The sequence below is a fragment of the Solanum dulcamara genome, chromosome 12 (genome assembly GCF_947179165.1).
Source record: "Solanum dulcamara chromosome 12, daSolDulc1.2, whole genome shotgun sequence".
Lineage (NCBI taxonomy): Eukaryota > Viridiplantae > Streptophyta > Magnoliopsida > Solanales > Solanaceae > Solanum > Solanum dulcamara.
Genome location: NC_077248.1, coordinates 59,601,122 through 59,613,078, shown reverse-complemented (window position 1 = coordinate 59,613,078; position 11,957 = coordinate 59,601,122).

Sequence of the window (11,957 nt, the reverse complement as noted above, 5' to 3'; positions counted from 1 at the left end):
TAATAGAGCATTTATGGGAGTACCGTAGTGATCTTGAAAGTTGAATATTCATGTAGAACTTAAAATAAAATTTTCAATTGTGTAATGTTTATTTAATTATATTTCGTTATTGATTTCACTTTTATTTGTGTTATCCATTATTATGTATAATATATAATATTTACTAGCAATTTATATTATTTAAAAAAGAATGATATAAAATAATTTTATATTAAATGACTATAATTTGAAACAATATGAAAATTATATATAGTGAATGTTTTTAAGAAAGAATTTTGTTTTATAAAATAAGAAAATATAAATGAAATAAGAAATAATAATATAATGATGAAGAGAGAAAAAAAAAATTGATATAAAATTTGGTGCATTGAGTTGGAGTTGATTTACACTAAATTTGATTGGTATAAAATTTGGTGTTGCAAAAAAATAAGACGCATAAATAAAAATAATAAAAAAGAAAATATAACAAATTGTACAAATTAAATTTAAAAGTACTGAGTTCTGTGCATAGATATAGAGATAGATTGATCCAATTAGTGAACCAGATCAATCATGTTCCCTTGTTTTTTGTGGCTACGGGAGTATATTTTTCTTACCATTCTAGATGTATTTTGACTTTTACTATTCAAATATTATTTTACCGTAGCAAAATATCCCATAAATCAACCTAATATTATTTTACGGTAGCAAAAATTATAATATTTCGCTGCCAACGAGGGTTGTGGTGGAATATAAAAAAGTTGTTATATGTTATTTCATAATGAATCGTATTTATGTTGTATTGTATTTTATCGTATTGTGTTATTTTAATGAATTGCGCTATTACATAATATCACAAATTCTAATCTATATATACAACAACAACTCAGTGAAAAATCCCACAACGCGGGATCTGGAAAGGGTAAAATGTATGTAGACCTTACTCCTACCAAGGTAGGACGGCTGTTTTCGAGAGACCCTCGGTTCAATAGAAGCATAAAAAGAGGTCAGATAAGGCTAAGAAGTTCAAAGCGATATGGAAAAGCAAATAACGAAAGCGGCACAAATTCTAATCTATCTATATATACATATATATATATATATATATATATATATATATATATATATATATATATATATATATATATATATATATATATATAAAGAAGGCTCATAGACAAGATGACGTGGCACATTTCTATAGCCTATATTTCTATTTATCTTTTTTCTCCTTTTTTTTGGCTTTTTTCTTCATTCTTTTCATCAAACAATTTATTTATTAATTAAAAAAATCCCATCAAATTTACTATTCTAATTATATCTAATGAGTTACAAAAAACCTCCATCTATTTATATATTCTACTTAAATAACATGTCTGTTCAACTATTTTCTAACTATTCTTATGGATTATCCAATCTATAAATAACGATCATCTATGCAGATATTGAATGTTCATTTCCATTTTCTTATTCTTTTTTTAGTAGTATAATTTTTCCTCCTTTTTAAATTTGTTTTCTTCATCTTTTTTCAATCATGTACTTAATATTTTAAAGAGAAGACATACAAAAGATGATGTCACGTTATGGCTTTCACTTTGATGAAGATCATAGATATATTCTTCAAAGGTTCATCATAGAGATATGTTCACATTTATTTGGTACAAGTTCATCAAAATGAAGAAGAAAGTTTGATTATTTTGAAAGATTCATTAAAAGAGATGGTCATAATTATAGTATAAAAGTTTGAATGAGTTTCAAATATTTTGAAGATTCATTAATGTATTGTTTTGATTTTAATTAATATTATTTTATTCTTTTTTATTTTATTACTTCATTTTGAACAAAAATATTTGATCAGATATATAATTTTCTTTATTTCAGCAAAAAATAAACTATGAAACTTTACAAACCAATATATTAGAAAGCACAATTAGCAAATTTTGCTCAATTAACTTTGCTCTTCTTCTTCTTCTTAGTTTTATGCAAATGAAGATGAAAAGATGCACGTTTTTGTTTATGTGTATATTTGTTTTTCAAATTCTAATTAATATTCTAAAATTTTGCCACGGTCGAAAGGTATATTACCTATGGTACATTTCTCATAGTTATTAGATATTATTGCCCCTAAAAATATATGATATGGTCTATCATATTATAAAGGAGTAACATAAACAAGGTGATGTAACCTTCCATTCATATTTATTCTTTTTCTCTTTTTATTTTTAACCATTTTTTCCTTTATTTAATTTTTTATTTTATTTTTAATATCTCAAAAGGTCTTTACATTCCATTACTCAATTTTTTACCTCTCACAATAATATATCTTCTTTATTAGATATAATATGCATTTACACCTTCAATCTTCATAATTTTTAATTTATATTTATATGTGTGTGGAAAAGATGATGTGGCACCTCTCTATGGCCTAGAAAATTATTTCTCTTTTTTCTCTTTTCTTTTTTGACCATTTTCCCTTCATTTAACTTATTATTTACTTATTTTTAATAACTCAAAAATTATCTATTCAATTCATCAACTTTTCACCTCCACTATAATGACATTTCTTTATTAGGTATCCTAATATGCATTCATGTATTCTTCCACCTTCATAATTCTTAATCAATTTAATTAATGTGTAGTAATAATGTGCTAAAAATTGAGAGATAAGAAGACTTTCTTTTTTAGACATCTTAATATGCATTCATGTATTCTTCCATATTCCACCTTCATAATTCTTAATCAATTTTATTAATGTGTAGTAATAATGTGCTAAAAATTAGGAGATAAGAAGACTTTTTCTTTATTTAATATTTATTTTATGTTTAATATCTCATAAGGTCTTTACATTCAATTACTTAACTTTTTACCTCTTACTATAATTTGATAGACCATGTTAGTTATAATGTGCATTTTGATATTCTTTCACATCCAATCTTCATAATTTTTAATGTAAGAAAATAATATTAATAATATATATATATGACCATTTTTTTCATCATTTAATTAATTATTTTATTTTAATATCTCAAAAAGTCTTTAAATACAATTACTTTAACTTTTTACCTCCCAATATAATATATCTTCGTCATTAGATATAATGTGATACCTCTCTATGATCAAGAAAAATATTTATTTACTTTTCCTTTTTTGACTTTTTCTCTCATTTCTTCAGTTATTTTATTTTGTAAACTCATCTTCTTGACTCATACCTCTTAAATTATATAAATTTACGCTTAATTAATATTATAATAATGCTCATAACTTTTAATTATTTAATGTACAAATTTATGGCATCTTAAAATCATAATACTAAAAAATTATTTTCACGAAAAGTACACCATATATATATATATGGTATCCCAACAAAAAATACGCATGGTCATCAAAACATACTATCAAATGCCTTCAATATAATAGAAATGAAAGATTTTCTTATTAGAGAATATATTCCAACTTATTAATTATGAATGTATTATCCATCATTAAATGAATGTTAAACTTGATAAGTTTTATTATGTATCATCATTTCAAAAACAATTTTTATAATACAACTAACCCCAAAGATAAAGATGATACGATCGGACAATCTAATGAATATGTAATTAATCGTTTTTTTTTCAATTCTAACATCTTTAAATATCTAATAAAAGCTTATATGAACTATTGGATTTTTAAAAATAAAGTAAATGCAAAAAAAATTGTTGCACAAATAGTAGAAATATTTATAGTTATTAACGATAAATAATATTTTCATATAATTAATAACTATTAAAGTGGAAGAGAAAAGTTAAGTAGGTATTTAAAATAATTATAATGGATGATGAATTGTTAAGTAAATATATTTGAAATCACTATCACACTGGAAAATGAAAATTCAAGTAGGTATATTTAGAGACTTCGGGCTACTTAACATAAGGTAATGAAAAATATAGTGTTCAAAATAATATTAATTATTACAAATAATATTTATTAGTGGAAGCATATTTGAGACGTTTAGTTTGAAATGTTTAAAATAAGCTAAACAGAGAATTATGTCACATAATAAAATTAAACTAGTCACATAATAAAATTAAACTATCAAAAATGGGAGGCTTTTATTTATAAGAAAACATCATTTTGTGATTTTTAATTAACTAATCGTGTGAAGTGTGGATAACTGATCAAATAGTAATTCTAAAAATGATGACTTGACATTTCTCTTTGACCAAATATTCTATTTATCTTTTTTTTTTTTTGACTTTTTCTCTCATTTTTATCCATTTATTTTAATTTTATTTAATTCTTCTCCAAAACTCATACCACTTCATCTTCATAACTTCTATAATAAGTATTAGTAATATCTATAACTTTCAAGTTTAATACATTAATAAAGCCCAATTACTTAATGATCAAGTTTATGACATCTTAAAATCACAGCAAAATAGTATTCCTATACAAATATATTTATTTTAAGCTTAATTATCCTCTACTTTAATTTTACAGTGCAAGAGCTATCGACAAAGATTACTTTGTGTACTTAATTTCGTTTTTAAGGAGCGTACACAATAAGATATACAACAGAGCAAAATTGATTTAAAAATTTCGTATGAAATTATAAGAGCAAGATCATTAATAAAGTTAGCATCAAAAATAATTCTCGAAAAAACATTAAAGTGCATTCGTGGATGCACTTTATCGGCGGGAGATAATCGAAATTATTATGATTTTTTTTTAGATTTTTAATATAAAATATGAAAAATATATATAAAAAAAATTAATTAAGCGAATTCGTTTTTGACATTTTGCATGAAATTAGTAAAAAGTTAAAGACAAGATAACTTGATTATTTTAAGATATTGAGGGATAAATTAATAGGTAAACAAATTTAAAAAGGGTAGATAATCAAAAAAGTTAATCAAAAGGAAAAGGAAAATTTTAAATTTGTCAAAAAAGTAATGTTGCGGATGTGATAAAATAAAAACACATTTTCTTTTGTTAATTGAATTCCCAAAATTGTGAAATAATATTTCTGACTTATAAATATTTCCTATATCTAAGCAATATAGTTAATTAGAGAGGGTTAAAATTATAATTGTGACATATGAAATTGGAGAGTCAAAAGTAAGAAGAATTGTTTGTTTGATTCTTATCTATATATAGATTCTAAGAAAAAAATATTTAGTTTGATGAGAATTGTTTTCAAAAATCAATAAATAATATTCTGTTGGTTCTTAATTTTCAAAATGTTAATGATTTATTTTTCAATTAAATTGTATGATTTTTTTTTCATATTTCAACTGAGAATTCTTTTCATATTCTCTCTCTCTCTCTCTCTCTCTATATATATATATATATATATATATATATATATATATATATATATATATATTATACTTTATATTGAGATTTGAAATATAATTTTTTTGGTTACTTATCTTTATTACTAGGGAATTATTATTATGATTATCAGAAGAAGAAATAATGACATTTGATATTTTCTTTTTAAAACGAAAATGATCAGGTAGGAAAATAATAAAGGGAAAAGAAGAAATAAGGAAAATATTGAAAATAAAAGAATAAAATAAGATAAAACCGCATACGAGATTCGTATATTAGATTTGTGTTAAATATAAATAAATAATTTAGTTTAAAAATTATTAAAATGAACAGAAGGAAATCAAGTTTTATATTTTTTCTTTCTCTACTTTCTTTTAAAAGACAAATTAGATTTTCACTTACAATATATTATATAAAAATCAAGTATTTTAGAAGAGTAAACATACTTAAGTGATGAAAATTCATAAAAAAACATATATATGTATAAAATTAACTTTGAATAATATCATTGGTTAAATTTGAAAACTAAAATAAAAATAAAAATTAAACAATCAAAAATCTAATTAATTCGCGCGAAGCGTGGATGGGTTCACTAATTTTAATAATAAACTTATAAGAAAAGTAGGCTACGGATTAGAGCTAATAAGAAAAGGTAGGGTAGGGTAGGATAAAGGATAAAATATAATTATGAAATAATAAATAAAGACAAAATAAAAATATGAAGGTAACAATGCGATCACACCAAATCGATTGTTACATAAAATGGGTATTCTCGTCGTTACCTAACAATGAATTTAAACGATATAATATAATAAGATTTAAATAATAATCAAAACAAAATATTCTATTTAAACTAACAATACAATATAATACAATGAGTAACAACCATCCAAACAAAATGTTCATTAAAGTTCCTGTCCCCAAGCGTAAAAAGAATCACGTTCAAAAAAATACTTTCCTCTTAAATAGATTTTACCTGAAATGAATTCGAATTAATTGAAACTCTTATATTAATACTAGACACCAAATAAAAAAAATAAAAAAAAATTATTTCCTTTTAAGTCCAATTTTCCGTAATTAAATAAGTACTTATGAACAATTATTAGTTAAACAAAGTTACCAAAAGTACACCATACAATAAAAGAACAGATGTAATAATAAGATAGGTCCCTTATCAAAATAGGTTTTGATGCAGTGCTGAGATTGTTTCACCCTTAACCAAATATTTCGAATTCAAATTCTGAATATGAAGAAAATTATGTTGAAAGCGTTATCCTCGACTAAAATGAGCGATTTAAATTTAATCAGCACTTTAATATAAACTTCGAACGTAGAATAAAAAAATAATAATAGGGTCCCTTGATTGTAATGACAACCTAGCAATCATCAAACTCCAACTTGTTATTATGACGAAAAGAAAATATTCCTGTAGTCCAAATTTGACTTTTCAGAATATATATATATATATATATATATATATATGTGTGTGTGGAATACATATTCAATGTAGCCACATATTATTCCTTTATTTATGTTAAACTGAAAACAATATACAATTTTAGGTCTTCTTTTTTTCTTCTTCTGGAAATGAGTTTTTAACGTCGAAAAGTTGGTTGTTTTTGGCTATTTGTCAAAGTCAACCACTAGTTGCGCAACACGCCAACAGATAGATCAAGACCAACAATGCAAAAGCATTATTAGGGAAAAAGTTCAAATCAACCTTTCAAGTATTGGATTTATTTTAGGTTATTTTCTTTTGTTTTTTATTCGGTATTCAAAAGTAGCATTTTTGAGTCTGATTAAATTTGAATTTACACATTATAGAATTATTTTTGGAGACAACACTTATTCTAAAATTTCAAATATCCCTCTCTCTCTATATATGTGTGTGCGTTATAATTTGAAGCATGCTTCTGAATAATTGAAAATGATACTAATATATCTCTGAATATAAAAAAAAAGTTTAAATATAACTTACTGTTGGTGTAATATGCCATAAATATAATAAATTACAGTTGAAAATAAAATGACAAAAATGAATAAAAAGTATATTCAGGTTGAAGCGCGGATATCTTGGTCTCTTTAAGAAAATTCAAGCGCACTGCGGCATAATCTACACCTATCCAGCAATATATTTCTTGACTTATCCTCTCCAGGGTACAACAGCCCAACAACGGAGTACAACTCAAACAATTTCGGATTAGTTGAAGATTCCAAAGTTCCACATAAGAACACCTTCCTTCAACATATAAATACTCTTTTTTGTATAGTGAATATAGTTGAAGACTTAGAATATTTTTTTGTCTCAACTCTCTCTTTCACTACTATACATTATAATATTTTTCGACACTTAACATATATCATTTCATCTTATTTGACATTTCCTTCCCAAAAGAAGAAACACCATTATTTATAGGTGATGAATTCTTTCTTGTCTTGAATAAGAATAAAATGGATAATAATGTAGGTAAATGAATAGAGGAATTATGTCTTGGAAGTTACATAAGTTACCAGACATAATGAGGTAGAACATAAATTAATGGTTACATAAGTTGCACCAAGAATAATTGACCACATTCTAATCAATTTATATCAATCAAAATAATATACTTTAATATTAGAATTTAATATTAATAAACAAAAAATATGCATAATAAATTGTGCGCTTTAATGATATAGTTTTAACTTTTCCGTAAAAGATTACAATTTTAATTTATGCAATAATATATAGTATCATCATATTGAATTATTAATAATGAGAAAATTTTTGCTGTTTCCATAATTAATGTTCAACCAACTGAATTGCCACAAGAAGACAAGTATTGGTCTGTCTCAATTTACCATGTCAAAATCATTTCTGGTTATGAAAGAATATTAACTTGACGACTACTTCAATATATGCAATGAGGTGGACGGCAAGATATCCTTTTCATTTTCTTTTTTACTAGGCAAGAGAGGATTTGGATATGGTAATCTGGTACTTCCTCCGTTTTAATTGATGTGATATCGTTTAATTTGATACAAAATATAACGAATAAAGAGTTTTTTAAAATTGTGATTTAAGTGGAAGATTTGATTTTAGAGTTATACTTCTATTAGATCCTTCCATCACTATCTACAAATTAAATAGAGATGATTCATTAAGTTGTGTGTTGCTCAAGTAAGCATATTTTTTTTTTCATTTGATATCTTCATTGAAATTCGACTAATACGGATTCTCGCCGCGCAGAGTCCCATTCGAAGGGAAGCGCACCCTATCAATTTTTTTTCTATATCCAGAACTCAAACCCAAGACCTCTAATTATGAGAGAAGCAGTCTCATCCGCAACACCACGTCCTTTTGTGGTCAAGTAAGCATGTATGCTCAAGTAAAAAGTGGTAGCAAGAAAAAAGCAAAATGTGAGAAAAGTGAGAAATAAGGGGGAGCAACAAAAAAAAAAGTTGCTAGGATGAGTAAAAGAAGAAAAAATATTGTACTTAAAAAGTGTAAAATTGAAGCCGGTCCTTTTTGAAATAATAAAATTCAAATTGTACGCAATTAATTGTGCTTAATAATACTCAACATTTGGTATCAGATTATAATTGAGCAAGAGAGATCTTACAAGTTAGGGGTATTCAAAGAAAATTAACAAATCGCACCAAGTCAATAATCCGAGTCAATTTGAGAATAAAAAACTTGATTAATAATTTGATATTGAAAAAAAAATATGAGTGTAGAGAAATATAAATTAAAGCTGGACCTTTTTGAAATAATAAAATTAAAAATTGTAAAAAATTAATTGTGCTCAATAATACTCAACATTTGATATATCAGATCATAATATCAGATCATAATTGAACAAGAGAGATCCTACCATCTATTGCTAGAGGCTACAACTTGAGATACATTCATCTATGCTCTTCACTATATGTATGATTTTTTTTTTCTTAACCTCAAGATAACCCGCGGCTGCTACAATCTCTGTCCTTAAGGTGGGCACTCTGTGGTGAATACTTTATGCGCACTGAGCAAAGCCCCCATTGCGTAATAGCCTGTAAACCACATAGAAGATGTAAACCACATTAAACAAGCCCTATACGATATGCTTGACTTAAAAGACATTGATGTCGGATCAATCTCGTGTCAAAAATTTCAAATTAATCAATAATTTTCTCTTTTATCAAAAGAAGTAAAACGACATTAAAATCTATTATAATCAATTACATTTTGATTTGATTAATTTAATAGGGTAAACATACTCTCTTGTTTACTTTGGAGTGAAATGATACTTACTATATTTTTTATCAAATTTATTTGGCTTATTAAATTATATCAAATTTACATTATTAGAATATCAAAATTAATTGCAGATGGTTAACACGAAACAAAATACAAATTTACAGAATTAATTTATTGAACATTCCTAGTTTAGTATATAATCTACATAATTAATTTCAAAGAATTTTTATATATTTGATAGTTCAAGTTCATGATAGTATCCCATGAGTCGAATCCAACAAGTAAAACAAATTAGAGCTCTTTTTGTTAGGGTATAAATTACTACGATTATTATTATATAAAATTGTAATTATTTGAATTAAACCCTAATTAGTATGTAAGACAAAGGAATAAAAATTAATCCTCTATAGGAAAGGATAAAAATGACCTAATGAGTATGTAAGATACCTAAAAAATGATTGGAGTCCAATGTGGATACCGAACACTAGATGAAAAAAAAATACCTAAGGAATAAAAATTAATCCTCTATAGGATCAAAATGAATATTTATAAAACTTGCATTATCATTTTAAAATATAAATTTCATATATTTTCTTAAAATTTGTGAAGAGATCATACGTTTTTTGCTAACCTTTTTGATATTTTATTAAAAATTTCTCACATAAATTCTAAATTATAATAATATCAAAGAACTTTAGCTTCATGTACGAATCTTTTTTGGAGTTTTTCCCCCCAATTTGTTGATTAATCGCATAGCGATGAATATTTCAAAAGACGATTCAGGCTCAACTCAAACGTATTAGAGATCGTTTGATAGAATGCATTAAATAATCTAAAATATATAATAGTTTTAGTATTATTTAATTTTAAATAACGATTGAATCAGTTACATATGTCAAGAATTTGATTTATAGTACTCCATTTTACATCCAATCTCAGATAAATTTATTGAAGAAGAATGTGTGTGAGAGAAGGAAGAGAGAGAGTGAGCTGATTTGTAGTGAGGATGCAAATTAGGGAGAGAATCAAGTGGGTCTATACATAAAAAATCTATTTTAGGCTAATTTTAAATAGTGTTGTATCTCATTGTAGTTGGTTTTAAATCTGATACATAATTATTAAATAGTGGAGTAATATATAATTATTTGAAATTATAGATTGAGTAAATAAATTTAATATGAATGTATGTCTAATTAGGTATTTTTTTTTCTTATCTTACGACACAAATGTATGTTTAATTAGATAATTTGTTTAGAATATAATAGTTGCTTCTTTTTTTTTGGAGAAATTACGCGAAATGAAATATATTTAATGATTATTATGTACTTAACCTATAGTTTCGATTAATTATTAAATGTGGGTACATTTTAATTAATTTTGCTATTTAATTCGTATGATCGGTTCCTAATGGTATAAAATTCAGAATTTGTATAATTCAATTTCTAATTGTATAAATTCAGAATTTGTACATGCTTACCTTAACTATTTGTATACGATTTGTTGATACATTTGATTTATATAAGTTATGAAAAATTCTTAAATGTATAAATATAGAATTTGTATATACTTAACCTGTTTGTATATTGACAAGCGAAATGTACAAACAGGATTCTGAAAATTTCTAAATTTTATAAATACAGAATTTATATATACTTACCTTGTTTGTATATTGGCAAGCGAAATATACAAACAAAAATATTTATAACAAACAAAATTAAAACTGTGAAGGGTAATTAGACAAATTATAACTAAAGAACATAATTAAGTTACTTATAGTACCTATTTGTGATTTTTTTTTGGGTTTGAGTTTGTGAAAGGGGGAAAAAAATACACAAAATGGACCTTTAAACAAACTATTTACTACTCCATATCCCTTCCCTAAATAATTCCTTTATATACCTATTCGGCCAAACTAATTACCATGTTTATATGTTGGCAAAAGGTTAAACTACACAAAGTGAACCCTTTAAACAAACTATTTACCACTCCATACCTCTTCCCTAAATAATTCTTTTATATACCCCTTAGGCCAAACTGATTACCCTGTTTGGTAAATAGTTTATACATACTTACCCTATTTGTATATTGGCAAGCGAAATATACAAACAAAAATATTTATAACAAACAAAATTATAATTATGAAGCGTAATTAGACAAATTATAGCTAAAGAACATAATTAAGTTACTTATAGTAGTTATTTGTGAATTTTTTTTGGGTCTAAGTTTGTAAAATGGAAAACTACACAAAATGGACAATTTAAACAAACTATTTACCACTACATACCCCTTCCCTAAATAATTCCTTTATATACCCCTTTGGCCAAACTAATTAACCCTGTATCCCCTTTAATTATTTTAAAATTCGTGCGCTAACGTCATGCTGATGTCAGCGTCCACCCTACATGAGTATCATGTATCGATGGATTATCACAGAGGATTACGC